General features: G+C 38.4%; 1 long non-coding RNA gene across 3 annotated transcripts in view; it reads left to right on the top strand.

The window, feature by feature from the left end:
• The window catches only part of LOC107317316, a 35,083-nt gene extending 9,934 nt beyond the window's left edge, over positions 1-25,149 (top strand). Inside the window, exons 1-4 of one of the 3 annotated variants that reach the window (XR_004308212.1) lie at positions 5,902-6,000; positions 7,088-7,239; positions 9,744-9,970; positions 20,247-25,149. This is a non-coding gene — a long non-coding RNA (uncharacterized LOC107317316). Of the gene's footprint in view, positions 1-5,901; positions 6,001-7,087; positions 7,240-9,743; positions 9,971-10,182; positions 13,818-20,246 lie in introns of those variants that run through there. The other 2 variants (XR_001556819.2, XR_004308211.1) reach the window with 2 other exon arrangements.
• Positions 25,150-26,020: the final 871 nt, after the last annotated feature.

Raw genomic sequence — 26,020 nt, 5'->3', positions numbered from 1 at the left:
GACTTTCTAGCTTGGTTGGATCTAATTTTCTTATTAATGTTTCTCACTTTTCTTTTTTTCTTAGCAGCTATGCCATCCCTGCGGATAATAGTACTTCACCTGCATTGTTGTTAAGCTCTTCTTGTTTTTTCTTCACCTAGAGAAAAGACAAGTAAAAGCATACACAAAATATTCATTAAAAATATAGGACTTTGCCTTAACTCTGAAACACAGAATGTAAGATTACATTTCTTTAGATTCTTTTCTAACAGCCTATTAACATTCTCTCCTCTCCTTTTTCCCCCCCACTTTATTTCTTTCCAAAAAGTCAGCAATGTGTTTAACGAGTGAAAACATTCCCTTTTAAAGGTCAGACCATTCTTAGATTGACTTGACTGTTGATTGTACTTGCGCTGGTAGGTTTAATTCATGTTAACTCCATTTGTTTTTAATTAAACAATGTGTTTTAAGCAAAGATGGTCTATCACTGCTGTCAACAGATAAGTTTTGCTCTTTACTGTTGTCTTATATTTTAGTTTAACTGAGAGGGTGATTTACTCAGACTATAGATTTTTTTAAACAGGAATGCAAATTGTCTCACAATTTGTAGTGGTTCAGTTTAGCCTAATAGCTTCAAAGGTGACATGTAAAAGAAACAACTAAGATTACCATGCAAGTAGTTGCATCGAGGGAGAACTGTAACACTTACAAGGACAAGGAACTACCTTCAGCTATCAGAATCTGTGGGCTTCTTTTTCCTTTCTTCCCATCAGAAAGAGGCTGAGCTATCATTCAAAAAGACTGAGCAGACTGGAGTGCTGGGCAGGGAGGAACCAGATGATGTTTAACAAGAGCAAGTGTAGAGTCCTGTACCTGGGGAAGAATAACCACATAGATCAGTACAGCCTGGGGGCTGACCTGCTGGAGAGGAGCTCTGTGGAGAAGGGCCTGGGTGTTCTGGTGGACAAAAGGTTGGCCCATGAGCCAACAGTGTGCCCTGTTGGCCAGGTAGGCCGATGGTATCCTGCAGTGCATTAAAAAGAGCTCGGCCAGTAGGTTGAGGGAGGTGATCCTCCCAGTCTGCTCTGTCCTGGTGAGGCCAAATTTAGAATGCTGTGTCCAGTTCTTGGCTCCCCTGTTCAAAATAGACATGGATCTCCTAGAAGGAGTCCAGTGGAGGGCCACAAAGATGATGAAGGGCCTGGAGCATCTCCTGTGTGAGGAAAGGCCAAGTAACCTGGGTCTATTCAGCCGTAAGAAGAGAAGACTGAGAGAGGATTTGATTAATGTTGATATCTAAAGGGAGGTGGAAGGCAAAAGGATAAGGCCAAGCTCTTCTCAGTGGTGTGTAGTGATAGGACAAGGAGTAATGGCCTAAACCTTGAGCACAGAAAGTTCCATACAAACATTCAGGCAAACTTCATTACAATCAGAGTGACAGAGCACTGGAACAGGCTGTCCAGAGAGGTGATGGAGTCTTCTGTGGAAATATTCAAGACCCACCTGGGCATGTAAATGTGACTTACAATAAGAACCTGCATTAGCAAGGAGGTTGGACTAAATGACCTCTTGAGGTCCCTTCCAACACCTGCAGTTCTGGGATTCTGTGACCCTGTGCTAACAATATTCAAAAATATGTGTTGGATTTTGACCAATCAAATAAAAATACATATGTAACTGCTCTGAAAAAGATAGAAAGCAAATTAAAACAACAAAAACCTCCTCACCTTTTGCAGTAACCTCTGGAACTGAATTTTTCATCTGCTTGCTAATTTTTTTGTTTGCTAATGTGCATCAAAGAGGTGAGTATGGAGAAGGCTAGCTGAGATCAACACCTGCTTGAATTGGTAGCAGAGCAGATTTATGTTTGAATGTTTTGGGGACAGGACTTCTTAATGATAAAAGCATTAGTATCTCTTCTGCTAAAGAGATTGGTACATGTGCTGTGATGTCTGTCAATCAGATGTATTGTCTGACAGATTGAATACATAAGCTGCAGCCAGTCAATAATAAAAGGAACACAACAATTATTTCCTTTCTTACATAGGAATCACATACTGATTTTGCACTACTGATGTTATTGCTCATCTCCGATCGGTGTTAATCATCCAGTATTTTTTCTTGCAGTCAGTATAGTTTTTTTGTGCAAAACAATCCCAACAGAAGAACATAATCCTGCCTATAAAATTTGCAAGGCAAAGGACAGTGAGGGTCTTCAAGCATATTAAAACCTTGCAGACAATATTTGATATTGCAAGGCATATGAATCCTTAAATCCTTATGAATTTTGGTGATTAGTAAATGTGATACATGCATTACTAATGTGGATTTTTTTAATGCTTTCTCTGTTTTCTGACTGTGTAAGTGGAAGTAGTGGTGGCTGTGACTGGAATGCTAATGGCTGAACTAGGCATTTGTAGTCAGTGGCATTCATTAGCAGGTTTTGCTTGAGCTGTATAATACCAGTATTTTATAAATACTTACACAATTGATTGGGTTTACTTTTAACTGCGCAGAACAGCCTTTCTTTCATATTTCTTTTTTACCCTTTTGCTTGTTATTTCTAGCCAATTAAGCACCATTTGCCTGCACAGTAAAATCCTTTACTTTCAAGCAGGAGATTCTGCTCAAAAGACCTAACTTTTTTGTTATTTTATGGATTCAATCCTTCCCCTTTGCTTTACTTCTTGATAATCAGTTCTTAGCTTTTGCTACTGCTTCTAAATAGAAACTGTCTCTTTTGGAAAACGTAATGAAAAAGAAATCAACAATAGTAATCAACCTGAATTATAATAAAGCCTTGGCTTTCAGCTAGCAATTGCTACAGAAATTGAGCTCAACTCATTATATACTGTATGTACTTGTAATTGAAATTTCCTTTTTTCTTTTCTTTTTTTTTTTCTTTCTTTTTTTTTCTTTTTTTCTTTTCATAAACTTAATCCCAAAATACCATGTATCTCGTATCCTTAATTAAAGAAGAAGCTCATCAGGTAATTACCAGAATTTCTGCTGAGCTGCAGGAGATTGTTGAAGAACTAGATGGGATAGAGGCAGCACCAACAAATACAATAAGTGCCTGCATCTTGCTTTACCTTAGATTATATTTTCAGGGCTAATAAGAAGTAGATATAATGAACAACATATTGCAACTGTTAGAAAAAAAACCCAAAACAACAAAAAACACACCAACAAAAAAAATACAGTGGATATACTTTTAAGTATGAGTCCAAATTTGTTTTCTCTTTTTGATTTGTCCAGTTGTTTGATGTTTTCTATTTTGAACATGCTTTTACAAGAGAAATTAATATCCAGATACTGTGTGCTTCCACAGGAGGTGTGGTTGCCATTAACTTCACAAAAAAAAAAAAAGCCAGCTAGAGTGCTTTTTTCTTTTTTCTGTTTTTCTTCTTCCATTTTTTAAATTCTTCTTTTCCCAGTTAGCTTTCTGCTAAAAAAAAGGTCCCTCTTACTATCTCTTACAACCATATTTGCCATGCTGGTAATGCTGCAGTCTGCTGCTTTGTGCATGTAAAATGAAAAGACTTTTCAAACGAGATACACAAGGAAGGGAAGCTGGTGGTGTAGCCCTCTATGTTAAGTAAGAATGCGAATGTATGGAAATTAATGATGGTGGTGGGTTGAGAGCTCGTGGGTAAGACTAAAAGAGAAGGCCAATAAGACTGACATTATCATGGGAGTCTGCTACAGGCCACACAACCAGGATGATGAAGTGGATGAAATACCTTATATAGAGTTGCATGAGATCTCTTGCTCTCACCCTCTTGTTCTGGTGGGGGACTTCAGCTTCCCAGACATCCACTGGATTTATAATACAGCAGAAGTGAAACAGTCCTGGAGGTTCCTAGAGTGCATGGGAGATAACTTCCTGACACAGCTGGTGAGGGAGCCAAGGAGGGGAAGCAAAATCCAGGACCTGCTGTTTGTTAACAGAGGTCTTGTGGGGGGCGGGATGTAAAGGCTGGAGGCTGTCTGGGGCATAGTGATCATGAAATGCCAGATTTCTTGATACTTGTTGAATCATGGAGAGGAGACAGAACTCCCACCTTGGACTTCTGGAGGGCAGACCTTAACCTCTTTAGGACCATGGTTGAAAAGTTCCCTTGGGAGGTAGTACTGGAAGGGCATGGGAGGGCATCCCTGCCCAGGGAGGTGGTGGAGTCTCCTTCTCTGGAGATATTTAAGACCCGCCTGGACGCCTACCTGTGTGACATGGTGTAGGGAGCCTGCTTTGGCAGGGGGGTTGGACTCGATGATCTCTAGAGGTCCTTTCCAACCCCTACAATTCTGTGATTCTGTGATTCTGTGATGGGAGCCCAGGAATAATTTAAGGTAGTAATTTTAAAGGTGCAGGAGCTGCCGATCCCCAGGTGACAGAAGGCAAGTTGATGGGGAAGGAGACAGGTCTGGCTGAACAGGGAACTTTGGCTGGACCTCAGGAATAAAAGGAAAGTTTATGGTCTTTGGAAGAAGGGGCAAGTAACTTATGAGGATTACAAATACATAGTGAAGCTGTACAGGGAGAATGGAAGGCCAAAGCCCAGCTAGAAGTGAGCCTGGACATTAAGGTAAAGGACAATAATAAATATTTCTATAAATACATCAACAGCAAGAGAATCTCCATCCCTTGTTGGACGTAGAGGGGAGCATGGTGACCCAGGATCAGGATAAGGCTGAGGTACTTAATGCCTTCTTTGCCTCAGTCTTTAATAGTAAGACTAGTTGCTCCCTGGGCACACAGCCCCTTGCACTGGAAGATGGGGATGGAGAACAGAATAGGCCCTGCATAATCCATGATGAGATGGTTTTGGACCTGCTCTGAAAGCTGGACACTCACAAGTCCATGGGGCCAGATGGATTGCCCCTCATTGTGCTGAGAGAGTTAGTGGATGTGGTTGCCAATCCACTTTCCATCATCCTTTGGCAGTCCTGGCAAACTGGGGATGTCCTGACAGACTAGAGACAGGCAGATGTGACGCCCATCTACAAAAGGGCCTGAAAGACAATCCTGGTAGCTACAGACCTATGAGTCTCATCTCAGTGCCAGGAGTGCTTATGGAACGGATAGTGTTGGGAGCCATCATGCACCAATTAAATGTCAACCAGGGGATCAGGCCCTAGGTCAGCATAGGTTTACAAATGGTAGATCCTGTCTGACAAACCTGATTTCATTCTATGACAAGGTGACCCACTTAGTGGATGAGGAGAAGGCTGTCGATGTGGTCTGCCTGGACTTCAGAAAGGCCTTTGACACTGTCACACACAGCATCCTCGTGGAGAAGCTGGTTGTCCACAATTTGGATGGGCATATGCTCTGCTGGGTGAAACACTGGCTGGATGGCTGGACCCAAACAGTTGTGATCAATGGAGTTGAATCCAGTTGGCAGCCAGTCACGAGCAGCGTCCCCAGGGTTCAGTGCTGGGGCCGCTTCTGTTTAACATCTTCATTGATAATTTTGATGAGGGGATTGAGTGCACCCTCAGTAAGTTTACAGATGACACCAAGCTGGGAGGGAATGTTGATCTGCCTCAGGGGAGAAAGGTGCTACAGAGGGATTTGGATAGACTGGATTTACAGCTTACAGTGAGAGTGGGGTTGGTCTCTTCTCACTGGTGATGGGTGTCAGGACAAGGGGAAGTGGCCTCAAGTTACACCATGGTAGGTTTAGGTTGGATATCAGGAAAAACTTATTTACAGAAAGGGTTGTTTAATGATGGAATAGGCTCCGCAGAGAGGTGGTTGTGTCACCATCCCTGGATGTGTTTAAAAACAATTTGGATGTGGTACTCAGGGACATGGTTGAGCATGTTAGTTAGTGTAGTATGGTCAGTTTGTGGTTGGACTTGATGATCTTTAAGGTTTTTTCCAACATGAGTGATTCTGTTATTTTATGCATTTGTACAGGATACTGAAAACTTGCCCGAAGGTACTTCTAGGATGTTTGTGGCCCATCTATTTTGGTTTTCCATGTACCTCTGCTTCTACATGACCTGAATTCACATGTAAGCTTAGCATTGTGGGTCCAATTTATTTATTATTATTATTATTATTTTTTGTTGTTGTTGCCAGCTACCTTTGTTTCCTTACGTAGATGGAGAATTGAAGAGATTTTAGACTTCAGCAAGGCTTTACTCACATTTTATCTCATTAACAGTGTCCATCCCTATTAATCTTGTTTTCCTGTGTCTATTCAGCTCAAAGAGAAAGCAATAAAATTAGCTTTTGAGCAGATCTAGCAGTTTACACTCTTTGTTCAGGGTTTCCTCTCCAGACATTTTTTCTCCCATGAACCCAGCTGTATTTTACTGCCATTCCAGTGTCCTTCAGGGAATTATTTTCTGCCTTGCCTGGTTTCTTTCCTACTACCTGCAGGATCTGTGTTGAGGGCTTTCTGAAGACAAGCTGGTTTACCCTTGGCAAGCCTGCTTGCAGGAACACCTTTGCTCATGAGATCTGAAAGGATACTTTTGCCCTCATCTGTTCTCCTTTTCAGCTTGTGCACTCACAATATGTGTCCCAAGGGGTGCCACAGTGACATTTTTATTACCTCCTGGAGGGCAGTTATGCTTAAGTTTAATATAGCTTTGGAAAAGAAATACCTTTTTATAGGATGAGATCAGTGGTAGTTCCCTGTGAAGGTCTGTGCTGTTTAAACCAGTCACCATTTAACAGTTTAGCTTCACAAACACGTAATTTTAAGCAGTTAAAACATCCCTATTTTGCAGCTCTCTCCCTGTCTATCTGTCTTCTCTCAGAAGAGAAGCAATGGTCTGTTATAGCTTTGTTCTCTCCTTAGCATTTACCAGATAGTGTAAAAAGAGTAAATAAATAGAAGGAGTAAATAGATAACATTGTTAAAGGCATTATCCCTGAGTATCTGAAGACTTCCTATATAAAATAAGATTTGTAGCAGGTTGTCCAAAACCTCAGCCTCTTCTCATTTCTCTGGACATACTGTCCATCCCAAATCACATGGTAATTTTATTTGTAAAGGCTTGAAATCTCTGTAACAGCCTATTTGGCTATTATTTTTATAGACGAAATCATTAGACTTTGTGAGTACTCAGGCAATGTAATTTTTTTTCACAGATTGTGTGCTGCATTAAAGAAGTGACCTTCCACACCAAAAACGTCTAAATCAGAAGCAAAAGCAGTATACAGAGCCATACCCAGACCAAAAGACAGAGCTGGGATTTTGAGGAGCAAGCAGGAGCTGACTGTCTCACTGTCTTCAGTGAAGGGTCAGGATTTCACTTTGTGAATTTTAGAATATCTTGCTCTGCTGAGCAGAATATCTGCATGGGGGAGAAAAAAGATGAAACTTTGAGTCATGCAGTTCCTGAAGGGTGGTAATCAACAGAATTTGTATTTTAGATAGGAAAGGGAGGTTCCTGCTGGTAAAAAAAAAAAGGTTCTGTTTGACTCTAATCTTTTCCACCTGTTGAACAATTATTGATGACTTTCATTAACAGTGCTTTGTTGTTGGACTATGTAAAAGAGAACAATCAGTCCCGTATTAAGCTACAAGTAAAATGTCTGTCTTTATTTGCATGGTAATGAAGTATTACCTTAGGTGTTAGAAGTAGAATCAATAGGCTAATGAGATTTTATGCAAACAATCTCAAGTAACAACCTGGGCTCACCCTTAGATAAAAGGATTTGTTTGAAGTAGGAAAATAAGGTTGTGGGTTTTTTTTTAAAACAAAGATGTATCTTTATATCAGTGCAAATTGAAACATGAAAAAGAACTTCTTTTCTCTGTAACGTATTACAGAAAATAACTCCAATCTGCCTATAAGTAGCTGTAAATAATGACCTAATTGGGATGATTTTTTAGGAAGGTGTATAGTCTTGTATATTGGTTCCATCCTTTTTTCTTGGTGCAAATATTTAGCCTGGGAGATGAAGTGTCTAGAAGACCACATCTGAATACAAACCATCTTCTCTACACATAAAAATAAATAAATGGTTTTTGCCTACAGCTTATCAGGTAACACTCATGCTGGGGAAGAGACAACACTGCAGGTTAAGAACCAACCATAATGATGCAATGTTTTGACAGTGATAAACATGCCACAACATTTTAGAAAAGAGCATGAATTTACTTTCATGGCCTTTTTAATGCTATGATACTCATTATTAAATGTGTACGTCTTTAAAGTGAAATCATATCGTGGAATAAACAATATTGTTCAGTTGGACTTGAGGTAAATTATGGTTCACTGCAGTGATTTATACCAGGAAGGAACCAAGCTCTGTAGCTTCTTGAAGACAGAGAGAAAATTACATTGAACTATAACATGGAGCCACATGGCAGTGTGCATTAGAAAAAGTGTCTGCACCAGGGGGTGGTAAAGCACAGGCCAGGCTGCCAGGGCAGTGGTCATGGCTCTGAGCCATCATGGAGCATTGGGTCACTGCTATCAGACATGGGCTTTGGGTTTTTGGTGGTCTTGTGTGGGGATGGGAGTTGGACTCCAAGCTTGTAGACCCCCTCCAGCTCAGGAAATTCTGTGATGTTGCGATTCGATGGAGGTCTGCTCAGCCCAGCTGTGCCATGGAGTAACAGGATGGAGTCAGGGAGAACCACCTGGTTTTAAGTCACCAAGGCAGCTGGCTATACCCTACACTGAGTTGCTACACAATAAAGAAAAAGTACAGAAAGATGCGTTTGGTTTTGTAGAGTAGTTTGAAACTGTGTAAAGTGTGATTTTATCCAATGTGCACACACAAAAAACAGATGATGTAAACTACTCAGGCTTATTAGACAGATATGCTAAAAAAAACACAGTTTCAGCAAAGCATGATCAACAATTGTCAGTGAAGCTCCCCCATACACCAAAAAAAACCCAGTAAAGATGGAGCTTAATGATTCTTTTTCCATTTTCCCTGCTAGCTCAAGCATGAGAGAGAAAAACACATTTTTAATCCAGAAATCTACCCTCCCAAGAACAATCATCATTCTCTTTGCTCAGCAAAAAGAATGCTTTTATACATTCTCTCAAGCTCTCCAGTGCTTCTGGATAGCTTTGTTTTCATCAGCTGCACTGGCTGTTGTAATAGGTGTCTGTCTGTCAGACAGTCTGTGGTGGGCTGCAATGAAAAGGAGACATGGAACAGGAAGGCTTCGGACCACCTAGTGCATAAGGATGCCTTTCTCCTTTCTGCTGGCTGAGTAGCTGGTAAACTGGTATTAGAGCATACTGCAGGAGAAGCTCAAATATTTCATTTCATAGATGTTAAGGACAGAATGGATGTCCTTAGGAACATTTTGGGTGGAAGAACAGAAATGTGTTATGTAGACTCTTAACTGAAAATCTGACTTTATTTATTAGAAAGTGAAGAAGCTGGGTGCTGCTCTCTCTCATTTCAATATACGTATTTAATGCTCCATTCTTTCCTGAGGGCAGCCATCCTGCTCAGACACTGATGGTACCCAAAGCAAACCTACTCTCTCTTTTTTTCATGAATCTATTTTGGTAAAAGTGGAGAAGACAGAAACGTCCAAAGCATTAGGAGACTTCTGGGAGAGTATGCTTCTGAGCACTCTCATCTTTGTTCTGACTTTGCATGGCTTTACCTAGAGATTGCAGCCCTTTCATGCCAAATGACTTTCATGTTGTTCTCCAGGAGTGAACACATACCTAATTAACATGCTTTGGTAATAAATGAGAAATTGCATTGATTTTCACTAAAATCTCTCTCTCTCTCCTTCTTTTTTTTTTTTTTTTGCTAAAAATGTTAGTGAATCGTCCTGCTCTGTGTATGAATAAAACAAGAGCATCTTTCCCACTGCCTTCTGATGAAACCAGACCCCCTGCAAGCAGCAAAGCAGAATTTCATGGCAGAGCACTTGTGAGTTCTGCCCCCATAGCGAGACTTTGAATTTCATAGTGTCTACTCTGAATTTCTTGGGGATTCTGCTTGGAAAGACAACAATCTTGCCTACGAGTGAAAAGGATGCTCACTGAGGTGAGTGATGATTCATTTGGCTTCAGAACTGAAGATTGTTCTTGGGAAATTGACTTCAACAACCAAAGCAGCTTCGCCAAATAGTCTTTATTTTTCAGTGTGGGGAAGACGATAGAAAGGCTGAAGTTGAAAAATGGTGTTACTTTGCACTGTCAGGAATTCAAAGGTGTTGTGCCACTCACTTCTTTTCACTCCCTTTCCTTCGTCTACAGCCACCGATTGCAGACCAAGTGTGATTTATGTGTGCACAAGTGCCAAAATTCTACCCTAATAGCAAGTTCAAAAACCTGCCTGGCTCTGTGGTCTCTCCTGCCATCACTGCGAGCTACATTTTGAAGAGAAAGGGCAGAACACATAAGCTTTCTGTGCTGTCTCAGCTGGACGTCGACAGGGCAGTGTTCCTGATATGTGCTGGCAGGAAGCCAGGCTTCACATGACATGCTGTGCATCCTAATGGTGGGCTGGTGACAATTTCTGTTCCCTTGTTTCAGATAAAGATGAGATCAAAGCTATGTAAAATTGGAGAGTAAAACTGATAGGATGCAAGAAGTGTTGGCGTATTTTTTTCCATCAGCACCTTGCAAGTTTGTTTACTGAAAATGTTTCCTTTTATATATTTATTGAATTTTTAATTGAAAAGACCAAGTATAAAAAAATCTGACTAACTAGATAAGACTTTCTGCTTTGGTTATAGCAGCTCTGCTGAAGAACTTATGATATATTCCATAACTATTTATGAGTTAATTTCTCCCACTGATATAAATTTCTTTAAAGTCCTTCTACATCCTTCATCCATTTATCCTGCTGTGGGACCCAAGGGAACCAGAAAATTATAATCTAAAGGCAGCAATTACAATGAATTATAATTTTACTGTTTCCCATATGAAGAATTAGTTGCTTCAGTTTCTCATTTTTGTTACAACCTTTGTCGTGAGCATAAATTATCAAATTTTCCATTGTTTAATATTCCATGCAATATCTAGTGGAAGAAAGACAGTTTGACCTTTGCACTATACCGCTTTCTGATTTGGATTTCTTTTCATATATGTTTAACAAGAGAATAATCAAAGCAGCCAGATTCTTGCTGTTTTTAATAACATTGGTCATTGAAACAGCAATTTTTGTGCTCTGCAGTTGCGCAACTACTTGGTGCAGAAAGACAGTGGCAGGGGGATAACCTGCATGGGATTTCATCTTCCTATGACTTGTTCCTATTTTGTATATGACATCAAAAGTTTAATTGAACTCATTCTGCTTTGAGATGGGGGCAGATTAGATATCTGGTGAACATTCTAATAACTACCTACTTTCTATTATTTCTGCTTTGATAATTTGGCAAAGAATATAAAATAGTTCTTGGGGGTCTTGAATGGGAAATTGTAATTGCTCAGTACAACTTTTCGTGGATGTACTCTCTAGCAAACTCTCTAGCATACATGACTTGAGTACTGAATGAAAAACAAATTACCCAATCTCAAGCCAAGTACAGGCTTTGCTACAAGTCTAACTGGCCTTGGTATCGGTTTCTAGGAATGTTAGAATGACAAGTAGTTGTTCCTAAGATAAGTTTTTTGTTTCTATGTTTTGTTTGTTTTCCTATGAAAGAAGACCTGGTAGCTTTGTATTCTAGATGAAATCCACCCGCAGGGTTTCACATTTGTTGTTCCACATCCAGTCTGTCTGCCTGAAGGCCTGTCTACATGAGAAAATATGTATTAGGTTATTATGGGAATCTATCCCACTCAACCCATGTTGTCTCTCTTTAAAAGTGGAATAAATTACATAGACAGCTAAATGATCAATAGCTGGAATCTGGGACTTACATGCCCACAAAGGTAGTCTGTATGTGATATAAATGAAGAGTTCTCACTATGCCATAAATTCATTTTACAACACACTGCTTTTTCTGCAGCAAATCAGTCTGCATCAAAATGGTCAGTGTGTAAAGAGTTACATCAGTGTAATGCTGGCATAATGCCACCAGCAAGTGCATGAAATATCCTAATAATGTCACTAAATTGTTGAGAGTGACAAAAGGGCCTCAGCCTTAGGAGGCCAAAATACATGGCTCTTCCATGAGCATTAATGTGAGTTTTGTGCACAACAGATGTTCTGCTGAGTAAAGATAATTTTTGGTAAGGAATAAGTGGTGTATCGTTGTCATGCATCCTGCAGTGGTGATGGACTGAGGCTCCACAAAATGTAATGCTCAGTTGCTTTTGGCCATGTTTCTTTTCTTGTATTTTATCACATCATTTTATTCGGAATAGCAAAGCCTCATAGAAATTATTTCTGCATGTTCTCTTTAGCATCAGTATTATTTTTCTATGTTACGTACGTTATGTAATCTTTATAATCTCCTTCTTCAGAGTGGAATTTTGCACTCAATCTAGAGAAGTGGAATTAAAATGGCAAATCACATTCACCTCAGTGAATGCTGGCTGATATGACTTCAACCACCATTTTCCAAACTCATTCCCATGAGTGATAGGTGATATTAATGAAAAAAATAATAATCTCAATGACTATTTTCTATCAACTCAAGAGGTCAGATAAGACAACTTTTAAACAGCAGAGACAGAAACAAAGTGTGAGCTATGGGGAGGTTTCAAACATCTAAATGTAGGTATCTAGAGAATCAAAGTAATTGGCTATGTCAAATTGTCCTTATGAAGTCCCCCTGTTAAATCACATGTGAGGGCTAGGGGTAAACCCAGCAACTAGAGGTCTCAGCTGACACAAAACCTCTCTCTCTATTGATGGCTTGGACAGCCTTGAACCCAAAGGCGACAAATCCACACAGCTACCAGCTGCATCTGAGGCTGAGCTGTTCCTGCAACCCCACCACATGCCAGATCCCATTCTCACCTGTCTTCAGCAAAGTGAGAGAGAGATGAAATACAAAGGGCAGCTCCTGACTTTTTCATTGTGGATGAGGAACCATAAATAATCCCTGCTGCAGACCTATCAGTGCCATCCTATAGAAATCTGATCTGTCGTTTATGCTTGGGTGTTGGAAATGTTGCATGCTGGGTCACACTGCAGTCCAAGCTAGCATACCTACTTCAGGTGTAATTGCTTGTTTCTACTTCTGTTTCTATTTGTTAGTTATTTCTTTCATTGTCTCTCCTATTAAGGTAGTTATGTTAGACCCTAATGACAGAAAAGCCTTCCCAAGCTACCTGTGCAGTGACTGCAGATCATTTTGGGAGACATTTTAGAAAGTCTAAAGTATTATTTCCAAAGTTCTTTTAATAGTGTTGAAATGCAATTAGTTTTATAGGAAATTGGGCAGTAAGTCAATACAACAGGAATTGAAGAATAATAGAGAACAGTTGTGGAGTAAGGGAATCAGTTCACAAAGCACTGCAAGCCATAACATTTCTAAGACACCAGCTCAAATGTGATCTGATTACTGTAATCTCTGTAATCTATTTTAGACATGAAGATTTTGGTCATGGAAATATCTTGAAGAACATATGAATTTCTCTGTGTTTTGCTGAAGTTACTGAGATGCTTAGCACTGACAAAGTGCGTAGGTATATTTTTCCAGGCTGTGCAACAAGGGCTGAAGAATATTTCAGTTAACTGAGGACTTCTATAACAGTGCCACAGTTGGCACTTCTGCTTTGCTTTCATTGTATGCTTTAGAGTTTCCCTGAAGAGCCTTATTTTCTGCAATCAGAGTGTGCAGGCTTTACCCATGTTGGCAAAGTGATCGGAATTTAATTCAAAGCAGTTGTATGTAGATGTGGAATTCCTACATTAAATAAATCTTTCCACTTTGCAGATAAGGTGGTCCTTCGTGTCAGGTTATTATTCAGAGTCAGCACTGATCGTCTCTCTTATCTGGGGATTTAACTTTAGAGCAGTACCAAAGGAAAATCAATGTATATGTTCATGTTCTATCTCATAATCAATCAAAATTCTCAATTCTTATTAAATATATTAACTTAGATAATACCATTTCAGAAAGATATTTAACATAAATGCTTCTAACTAAGAACAGAAATATGAAGTCTACTGACCAAGATCTATTCACATATGGTGCTACATTTGTGCTTTGTGGCCAGCTCAAATGGCTTATTTTTTAGCATGATATCCTGTTCTCACACGCAGAACACAGAACTGAGCAGTGATACTGGTTTTCTATTTGTGAAACTGGTTTGTGATGCCACTGGCCTTTTAAGATTTGCTGTGCATGATAAACTGTTTCACAGTTCTACTGCTGTGTTGCTGTGGAAGAAAAACATCTTGGCTCCAATTCAGAGAAACATCTAAGCATGTGCTTAACTCTAAGCAATCCACCAGAATCAGCTAAACATGCATAAAAGCTTTGCTGACTTGAGCCTCTGGGCAGTGGAGCTCATCAATAACAAAACTAAGTGGATTAAATAGAGGCTCTGGTTCAAAAAAACCCTTGTGGTAAAATCAAACGCTCCAGTGCTTTCCTGAATAAGAAAGCTTCCCTACTGTGGTGTGGAAGTGCAAGAGGTGGAATGGGATGAGGATCACGGGTTCCAGAAAAGGATTTGAAAAGCAAAAGTGGATGCAGTAGGTGGCTAGAGAGAAGTACAGGGAGGCAGATTTGAAGTGATAATTGGAATACAGAGGGACTGAGCAACAGATGAATCAAATAAAGTGGGAGGTCGCCCCAGGTGCTGGAATCATCCAGCACTGTCATTTTGCAAGAAAGACTCAAACAGACCAAAAAAGGCAAACAATTGATAGTGAAAGATGCAGAGCCAAATGAAACTCTGCTAGCCAAATGTGCAAAATCTTCCAAGAATGTATTTATAACCTCCTTTTAAAAAATGAAATAGAGCATCTGGCCCTCCACTGTGGGTGGAAAGGCAGGGGATGATGTATTTTTTGTGATACAAGAGGCTATGAAGAGAGAATAAAATGCCAAAACAGAGATGAGGTCGAGCCTGGCAGACACTTTTTCAGCCACATATCAAAGCAACACACATGGAGAGCCATCATTCCTGACAGGGAGCCTGGATTCCTGGTGGTCATAGTCTTATTAGTTCCTAATAGGACATAACCCACTGACATGAAGGAGAGCCCATCTAACATGTGCAGAGAAGACACAGGCCACCAAAGGGCATCAATTGCTGCAGCTTCTCTAATCACTGTGTGAAATACTAAGAAATGAAAGACTTACAGGAAAAGGACAGAAATTGTTTGAAGCTTTGCTCTTTTGGTATGAGAGGGGCTTGTAGGGGTTGGAAAAAATAGTTAGAGAGGTTCCCCTGAACTTCCATCTCTATTTTCATGTATATATATGTGTGTGTGAAGCTAGCTAGATACTGAGGAATTTGGTTCAAAAAGTTTGATTTCATACAAAACCTTCTGCTTCAATTGTATGACCTGAATTTCAAGCTACACTCCATTTATTCTACAAGGTGAATAAAGAAAGGTATTTTGAAGAGTAAGAAAGAGAAAAATCAACTAAAAATTTGTGAAGAATTTCTTGTGAAAATGGGCGAGTTACAAACAATGCAGAATTTCATCTTCAGATGAGGAAGGAAATATGGTACCACTTATGTTGTTTTGGTCTTAGATAAAATTCTAAGTTCTCCTTGTTTTTTTTTTCTTTTTTTTTTTTTTCCCCTTCCCTTTTGTGGGCCAGTCTGAAAAAACAAATCAAGACCAAAAAAAAAATAAAAAATCCTAAATTAAATCCTAAATTTAAAAACAACAAATCCTCTATTTATTTTTTGTACTTTACTCATATAAAAATGAAAATATATATATATATTTTATATCAGAAAATTGTACTCTTTGAGCATAAGACTACAAAGGTTTCAGAGGGATAAGAATGTGACAAATACAGCACTTCTACATTTGCAGCTCCCAATTTTCAATGCATATTTCTTGACTGTCATATTTTCAATTATTTTTCCTTTTAAAAATATATTTTATTTACTTTCTTCCCTTGATATCTTCAGTTCAGCTACTGAAAACGAAGTATATTCAGGTCCAAGTAAGCTCATGAAGAAACCACCATGTTTGGCACTTGGCTGGTATGAAGAGTAGGTAAATGCTACTCCCAGGCTCAGCATCCTTCCTACGCCCAAGATATGGATTGCCAAAATATAAATTTAGTGGTTTCAAACTTCTGGCCAGTATGTGATCTCTCCTGCAAGCAAATATTGGAGCCCATTTCGAGCACCATAATTCAGCTGCAAATTGCACAGGCATAGATATAGCTTTTCTTCAGGCAATGTGCTCCTAAAGAATAAACCTGAATTAGTGAACTTAAAAAACCCCCAAGAGTAGAGTAATTTTCACCTATAGTACTACTATAAGGCATATTTATTGTTCTTGATTTCCTTTGATTTCATTTCACAGACATATCATACATCCAATAAAAACGCTCACCTCTGAGCCTCACAAAACCTTGATCAGAGGACATGGAATAATGTGGTTTTCACACTCCTGCTCATGATCAGTGATTTCTCCTTTGAAGATTCTCTTTAACTTTGTAATAGGTGAAACTGAATCTTGAAGTTCAATTGCTTTGAGTCTGGACCCTGGAAGTTGATCGTAGCAGAAATCTACAGTCTTACCAGGGTCAATTGCTTTAAATGGTCTTACCTAGAAAAAATAAAATAAGTACTTACTCTTTATGGAAGCTACAAGTCCTAAAGTAATTTGAAAGATAAAACCTATTACTTCTTCTTATTATTTCCAGACTCTGCCTCATATCTGACTTCAGCATATTGCAGAGCTGTCTCCTAAGGTATTTAGTCGTCTCAGCCTGTTCTGCTGCAGTATATGCAGATACATGTCTGAACATTAACCCTGTGGTAATATTAGGATTAGCTCATTTTTCCTACCACATTTTTTTTTCCTATCGAATTTATCTTAAAATCTATGTTTTTTTAATATTAAAACTATGCACAGATCAGTGTTTCACTCCTAAAGCAATAATTACTTTTCATCTACAAAAATGAATGTGGCGCTCACTGTAATCCATTCAGAATACCATCCTGTTCTGCTTGGTAATAATCACTTTCATTTTACATAAAGCTAAACTCCTGATCCCATGGAAGTTGACAGGAAATTTGTAATTGAATGAAAACCAGACTTCTACAAAAATGTATAAATTTTCTGACAAAAAGATGGTATCTCCCTTTGTAAGTAAATCAAATCTGTAACAGATGATTTAATATATGCATGTCATCTGCAAAGATAACACAGAGAGCACTAACACTTCCTAATTACCTTTGTCACCTTCATGAAATCCCTGCCCATGGCTCACTATGAGGTTAAGAAGACCCAGTTATGCTCTCAGCAGAGATGAGGCAAGTTGATGATCCTGGAGGTGGCATCATCCTAGCTTCATGACTGCGAAACACTGAAATCCTCCCTTTTGAAAGCTTGAAGATATACTAAAGGTATCATCAAAATGCTAATTCTTCTTGTCTACTGGGGGAAGTAGCAGTAGTCTCTCTGCACACAAATGCATCGGAGGCTATGCCAAAGCATTCATGCTTTTAGAGAAGACAAGAATCAAAACTGTTCAGAGGAAGAAATCCAAACTCTTTTGTACTTGCAAGGAATAAATACATATCTTTTTCCTTCCCCTTCAGGACTGTATCTGGACAATCTGAATCAACTTTTCAGGCCTCAACCCCTATGAAAAAAAACTGTGTAAAGGCGTACTGGGAATGTTTAAACTTGTCATTTTCTGCCCTTGGACTATTTCATTTCCAAAGTGATGGCGACAATACATTAAATTTGGTGTTATACTCTCTTTATGTGTTTTCATAATATTTTTTGCTCGTTTCTTGAAAAGAAAATTGAAATTATGCTACTCTTTGTGTCAGCTGGGTAAGGCAATTTTTCAGGGGTCTCCAGAGATGGACAGGTTAACTTCTACATGGTCAAAATGCTGTCATTTGTTGGCTTATGGAAACAGAAGGATAGATTTGGATGCAGTGCCATCGTGGTTTGTGACATCTTGTGTCCCTTCTATAAAGATTCATTCTGAATTTGTAGGTCAGTACTTTTGGATCGTTAGATAGAAAAAAATTGTGAAAGAACTGCACTGCAGGTGCAGAAATATCATTAAACTGATCACAGTGGTTTTTGGAGCTGTTGCATAAGGTGCACAGGTAAAGGCGAGAGTTTGAAAGGGAAATAGGCAGTGCTCTGCTGACACTGGACAACAAAGTTTTGAGAAGCAATGATAGAAGGGGAGAGTAGCTAACACTAACTGATGAGTAAAAGAATAAATTGATTTTCTCGTGTATGGTGTCCTTCTAGTTAGCATCTATATGATTACTAGCAGTTATGTGATTTGTTCATACTGTGTCTGAACAAAACTGATGTTCACCCCGGTTTCTGTACTTTTTTTCCCTGGTAACTTAATTAAGCAGAGCTCATTTGTTTTTAAAGTTATCCTCCTTTCATTCCTTTCTTTCTCTTTCCTTTTCATTTCTTACCTTTTCTTTCCATCCTTTTTAAAAATATTTTTCTTTTTCTTTTTTTCTTCCTTGTTTTTTCCTCTCTTTTCTTCTTTCTTCCTTTCTTTTTTTCTCTTTCTTTATTAAGACTGTTGGGATTTGTTCCATATCTCTGTATACTGGATGTGGTTATCTGATTTTTAAGAAAAATGCATATGAACTAATGAATGACTGAAATAAAGTTTCACAAGTAATCAAGCTCTCCTGCAATAATTCCTCTGAAGTTTTACTGAAACAGTTTGGGCCAGCTTCTATTGATTTCAGCGAACACAGACATGGGCCAAGGAAGAACAGACATGTCCCATCATGAAAGTTAAGGAAATTCAGTCCTTAGAGAGAGCTCATTAAATTCCCACTGACTGTGAAGCATACAGTTTTTACGCAAGCAATGGCAGTATTCAAACAAACCAACAGGCTAAAAAAATGGAAAAATTGCCTTGTAAATGAAATATCTTGTGTCCCTGGGCTAACTCAGATGGGCACCTTTCTGCTTGAGTGAGGAGACCTGGCATTGCCAGAGCTGGTGACCAATACAGCTCTCACAGCTTGTGGTGTCTAGGAAGGTGTTGGCTTTCAATACTCGCTCCAGCTGATGACAGAAATAAGAAGAGATTTTAAAAGAGGTTTGTGGAGATGAAGACAGCAGTTCAAGCTGGCCTGATGGAGTGGTCTGCAGAGTTTTATTGTGATATCTGATTTTTCTCATATCCGCATGGTAAAGAGCACTATGCTACATTGCTATAATTGTACAAGCTGGCCAAACTCCTTTCAGCACTCAACTCATGTAGTAAAAATGTTGCAGTACAGAGCAAAATCATTTAGAAGACTTGGTAGAAATTTTCATCCCCAGATGGTGATATACTGGAGCATCAAAAAGTGTAAAAAACTTTGTTTTAGACTCAGGGGACCTCAGCTAGAGGGATGAAAAATTAAACAAGAATAAATAGGAAATCTTACATTCCACACGTAAAATGAACTCATTTCCTGCTTCCAGAAGACTCTAAAAATGATGATTAATTGTTTTCAAACTGCTCTCTATTCAGTAGGCTGTGGATTTATACACCAATACTGGATTTTATTGAGCTTTAGTTTCAACTCAATTTGCAGCCTTCTGAAAGTAGGAAGGGGCAGAAGGACTGTTACAGGAAAGAGTGACTTGCAGCAGATTGTGACCAACAGTGAATGAAAACCTTGTGTTCTGCTAAAACTTCAGGGATGTGAACATGGGAACCGGCATATCTGAGACAATATTTACATTAGGGTATGAAGGTCAAAACCATGAGTCCTCACAAATGTTTTGAAATCCAAGCTGAATTCCAGACACTTAGAGCTAATATCCCAATAGTGCAGCCTTTAAAAGTACTGAAGTTTTATTAAAGAGAGGTAATACTGACTTTGTGTCGACTCCGACAAATGACCCTAGGCCAGACCCTGTCTGGGGAGAGAGACACATACACGGATGCCACGGAGCTTGCTCTCAATTTACTGCTGTGTCACACAGTTTATATACCAGCAATGTCTTCCACACAGGGTCATCTTGTACACCCAATAGCGCAACCCCACGCCCCCATGACCCTTCCCACTCCCAGAGTCCTCCCTTGCATAAATCATGTTGTCATGGGGCACTCGGCAAGACGCTTCATCACATCCCCATTCCATGGTTCTGCTTCAGCTGCTTCGGCTGTTGTCGTCTTAGCAGTTCTTGTGTACTTGCTCAACACTTTTTGTGCTCCAGTATTTCCATGCAATTTCCCTACTACAGATCTAGAATGAAGTATTTTCTCCTTTTTTTCTTACAGATTTGACACTCCAGTGTGGTATCTCCAGAGCTCTCTTAATCATTATCTCCACAAACTCCTACGGGGCCCCAAGATGTAAATGTCTTATTCAGATACGATATGCATTAACTGAAGTTAAAGCATCCTCAGCTGAGAAGTTATATGGATAATTTTTGATCTTCACTTAGCTTTCAGTCATAGGATTATGGAAAGACTGAAACGCAGTAAGAATGTTGTCTGTTCCAAATACATCTCCTGAAGGTGTAAGCTGTGATACAGCATTTGCTTGAATATGCATGAGACCTTCTCATATGCAATGGGTCAGAATATTTTTTTCCCTTGAGACTTTGTCTTTGACTTATCCTGATGAAAAAAGAACGTCCCTTTCAAATTCATTGACTTTTACATTAGCCATAATTTGAGATGAGTTGCCTTGGGGAGTCAAGAATTTTTGAAAGAGAGAATTTAATGTGAAGTGGGATTGCCACAGCTGCAGTCCTTTCTTCTGCAAGAGGTGTTTTAAAGTTGATTTCACTGTAGGGTAAAGATAAAAGCTTTTCACTGTTCATTAGCCTTTATTTTGGGGTGTTTCTGTTAATAAGCTATCTTTCTTGCTTTTGTTTTGCATTGGTTTTGTGCTTTATTCTTTTTATTTTTTTTCTTGCTGCAAATTTCTGTACTGTCTTGTCATCTGCTATTTGCTCTTAGTTTTGTTTGCATTAATTTCAGTGTCATTTTTAGATGTATTCTTCAGCAGAAGAATAAATTGTATCATTTTGTTTAGGATGAACTTATTTAATTAATGCGTTGGTACAGTGTTTGAATGAACCCTTGTACCTCGGAATGTATTGTTGCTGAATTACATTACCTCACAGCAACTTACAGCTAATCAGTTTATGACACATATATTTAAGCTCTATTTCTAGGTATCTGTAGATTATTTTTAATTCTTTTTTAATTACTGACCTTGATACTATGACATAATCTGCTTTTCTTCATTAGAGAAGCATTAAGCAGAAGAAAGAATATCACCTGTAGTCACTTCCAGAAGCAGAGTCAGTTTGAGTCAATTGGTTTTATTATCACTGTGCTCTTCACATTCATATGCCTCAAATTGGACAGAAGGCCCTTTAAATTTATCTGCTGTGTCAAGGCAATCACAAGACAAGGAATGGTAGTCACTGAGAATGTATTGCTTTGGATCTCAGTATTCTTATTTGCCTTGAGAAATACAGTGAGCCATTCAACCTAAGAAGGGATATTTGTGCTTTTAATCAGCAGTTTTAGAATGCCATTATTAACTTTTTTTTAAAACTTATTTTATTAATTAGATATTTTAACTGCATAGCGAATAGATACAGGAAAGAATGCAAAGAGTATTTGATGAAGTCTGACAAAGGAGAGATTGTTCTAACATTTTCAGAATAAGAAAAATATGCAGTTCTCCATCAGATCTCTTAGGTTTGATGTTGGGACTCTACTGTAATCCAGTGCAGACAGCTCCTTTCCTTTAATTGATAAAACTTTTTCACATAGAGAGCAGATAGCAGAGCAAAACAGTTAGATGACACTAAGATAGTAGGCCATGTTCATTGTTTTGTACTTGTCAGTGTGTAAGCACATGTGAGTTTAGGTGACAGGATTTTGAGTACAAGTGTGAGTTATTATTTTTGAGTAAATACTAGAAATGTGTCATTCAAAAGAATATAATTAAGAACATGAAAATTTGATGTTATATGATGTCTGGATTGACTATATAGATGCTGTTCAAAATCTCTGTATCTAGACATAAACTTAGATGGTGTCAGAACATGCTTTACTGCACAGGATTTTATAGGAAGGATGTCTTGAGGGATAGTGAACATTTTTCGTTGGTTTAATTCTCATGCATCAGGAGAGCTTTGACTGTCAGAGTGATGCTATAGGTGTCAAAACTTGAGAAGTGTTAAAATAATATTCCTCAGTTCCACAGTGAAATATGATTTATTTCTGCTGAGATCATGGAATCCTTAGTGGTAATACGTGTTTTGTTCCACCATTCCTAAAATCTTACCATTAGGTTGTTAGATGGTAAGGGCAGAACATCCTTTGCTTTGCTGCGTTAGTGTTTGCCACATCTTCTCTCCAAATGTTGGAGTTCAACATGCAAACTGTTAATATATTCCAACAGCATTTTACAGATTCTGAGATTATTTTTGTAACCCTTGTTTGCAATTTAATACTAGTATCTCTGGTAGTTTCTTCATGTTACAGTTATTAGACACAAATCATCTGTGTTGTGTGGGCAAGAGGCCTGGCTCTTGATTAATAATCTGCAATTGGAATTCTCCAGATATCCTTGAGTATCTTTCCCATGTTACTGGAATAATAAAGTGCAGACTAAGGAAACAGATTCTGATCTAGTAGGAGTCAGTAGCAGCTTTCAGGTGTGTTGTCAGTATACTATGACAGATTCTATTGTTGTGGCAAAGCTGAGCTCTCTATGCAGCTCTCTCTTCTTTTGTGATGGGTTTTTAAGCTATGGACAAATTTAGATGGTTGGTACCCCAGGTAGGAAGGTCATTGCTGACTGGATTATATGTCTCAGGGTATTCCACTTCTCATGGTTGACTGGATGTGCTCATTAGAAGTAAGCCTCACAAAGGCAAATTAGTATGCCTGTCTTAGGGCAGACCAGGTGCCTTAAGCTGCTGGAAAGAAATCAGTTTACTTGATGCAGACAGACTTTTTTCAGGCCTTTAACACACCTTTTGCAGCATACCTTCTTTTAACAATTTGTTTCTTGGACTTGAACACTGCTCTGCACTCCTTTGCCTTGACTTCCCCCATTTCAATTTCATTTCATCCTGCTTCTTTCCAATGATTTTAGTTGAAAGTTCAACTGATGATAACCAGTTTTTCTGTAACTTGGGCTATATTGTGTCAGTAATTGCAAATAGCATAGCATGTCTGTTTTTGCTCAATGGGAAGCGACATACTCTTGATTAAAATTTATTGCTAATATGCTTTGATGCTATTATTTTACTTTTTCATTTTTGGACACTTTCTATTTCTGTTTTATCAATTCAATTTCCTCCAATGACAATTAAACTTAAAGTATGATGTTAATAACATGTCAGCTTCAAAAACGAGGAGGATAAAGCAATGCTTTTGCTGAAAATTACAGTTAAAGAGGAATATAATTTATAAAACTCATTTGTTTGTTGAGATGCCAGCAACAGAAAATAGAGGAAGATGTTTGAATTTTCTTTTTTAACTTGTTTAATATTAAATCATAATTTATAGATGGAAGGTGTATCTATTATGCAAGCTAGCCCATTTCTGATCGAAAGGACCGCCCATTTTCTAGGGCCTCTTTAATCCTTCTTTAAGTTTCCAGTGTTCCTTTAGAAGACTTTCACGCAGATTTTATAGATATTCAGCCCATTAATCTCTTCTCATTTTTTATTCTTTCTCCAGTAATCATACGGTTCAGCTCACCATGCTGAATGACTCATTTTCCTTTCACAGACCCAGATCATGTGTTTTTAATAGTAACTTCAGTCTATTATTGTAGTATTTTATATTAGCGCCCACCTTCCACTGGCATAAAGGACCAGCTGTTGACTGACCTGAAAAAAAATGATATGTGGGCTCATGAAGACTAGTTCTCTTAACTGGATGGATGTATTTTGATCCCATAGGCTCCTTTTTAGACATCACCTGGGCATATGACTTGTTATCTTTACACGTGCAAGCATCTCAGCTGGTCAGTGTACTCCCATGTTTTTCTTCAGTTGTAATTCCTCCACACTGCTCATGGACATCAGCTCTAGACAGTGTCTTGGATAACAGGTATTCCTACACTAAGCGGGCCTGTGATTCTTGTGTGCACTTTTTATTCTATGCATATACCTATGTCCAACTTTGTATTTCCAGACATCTCTAACTAGGTTGCCATTATTAACAGATGCTTTTTTTCCTTACTACTTCTTCCCTACTTCCTCCTTTAGTTGGGGGATACATACTTTATTATTCACTATGTCTTTTAGTCATGTTCAAATAAGGTAATTTCCTTGCTTTGCTTTTTCCCGTCCCTTCCCTTTTTTTCTTTTCCTTGTTTTTCCTCCTTGTTTCGCTTCACTTCTCTTTTTGCCTCCCAATATAGAAACATTTGCCATCTTTCTTAATATGTTATTTCTCATTCTTCCAGCTCATTTAGGAAAATATTGAAGAATAGAAATGATCACGATTCCCTTGTTATTGCAAAAAATGTCAGCCTGGCATAATGCTAGTCCCTACTATCATTGGTTTACATTCAATTAGCCAGTTTTTGGTTCTGTCCAATCCAATTTAAATTAACATTTCAATTACTCTTTCATGAAGGAGAGTAAATGCCTCATTAAATTACATGCCTTATTAAAATAGCCATCAACATCTGTAAATAAGCTTTCTAACATGATGTTATACAACATAAATGATTTTTCACTATCACAAAAATACTTGAAGCACCTACCATTTTAAGTAGGCTGGAATTTAGAATGTTAGGTTTTTAATACTGTCTGTATGAGGAGATCATAAAAAACTGGTTCAGGAGATGCACAGTCTTGGATTTCCTGAAAACATTTCTGTGTGTTTTAGAGAAATGGAGCACTTGAGTTCCTCTCAAATCACAAATGAGCACTATGCTTGTTGCTGAAGAAGGACAGAACAAAAAAGATATCTCAGTGCCCCTCTGGCAACTATCAGTAGCTCTGTTCAGGACAGAGCAATGTCTCTGCTTCAGCAACAGCAGTGCAGACCTCCAATTATGACATATAAATGTTTAAGAACAATGAGATAAAGAATATCTACTTTTTATTGGCTGTTTACATGATTGCTATGCTTAATATTATGCCAGGATGTTTGCTTTCAGTCACTGTTCAGCTGTATGCATATGTTTTGACCTTGATGACAGAAAATATTCTCAAAAGCTTAGTCATAAGTTAATGTTGAAAAGATGTAGGTGACTTTTTCTTTCTTATTTCAATCTCTACGCTGTAAATATATTTGTAGGAAAACCATTTCAGCAGTGCTGCAAGTTTGAGACAGTAGTAAGATGACGAGCTGCCATGAAGATTGTAAAATATTTATTAATACAATAATATCACTTTCTCTTGGATCCAATTTTTAATTTAAATTGTGTATCACAAAGGTACCTTTTGTCCTTTAAAGAAGATTAGAAAATTTCAGTTTAGAAACATGCGTCTTTAAAAATACATTTCTTTTTATATTCCTGAGTAATGCACTTGGGTATATTCACTTTTGTTGGCACAATACTGTTTACAAACAGCTGAAATTCAAGTTTTCTATACAACTGGCCTTAGTTATAGAATTTGGAAAGAATGGAGAGAATATAGATTGCCACATTTGAATCTTCAGAGCTTGATACAGTTTCCAAGAGACAGTGAAAAAAAAATCCTCCTAAATGAAAAGCATGCTAGAGCCATTTTGAGAGTCTGAAATGTGCAGTTGCTGTTCTGCATCTACCACAGTAATTTTGTGCAAGTAATTTGGGGCTAGTTTCTTCCACTCTTACATGTGAAATACCCTAAGGGGTGCTTAATATTTTTCAATTTCCATTTTTTACAATTGGGGCTATGATTCTTAATGCTGGTCTGCACATAGCATTGATGATGAGGATGGAGGAGGCCATGCTGCAACTGAGCTTTCTCTGCTTTTGGTCTTCTGTTTGTCCTTCTTTGTACTGTGGTGCTGATGAGCAGAGGATGTGGACATCATCTACTTTCAAACATTCACAAAATCTTCAAACTCCA

Source organism: Coturnix japonica, chromosome 8 (assembly GCF_001577835.2).
Source record: "Coturnix japonica isolate 7356 chromosome 8, Coturnix japonica 2.1, whole genome shotgun sequence".
Taxonomy (NCBI): domain Eukaryota; kingdom Metazoa; phylum Chordata; class Aves; order Galliformes; family Phasianidae; genus Coturnix; species Coturnix japonica.
Note: the sequence above shows the minus strand (reverse complement) of the source record. Positions and strands in the feature narration are given on the sequence as shown.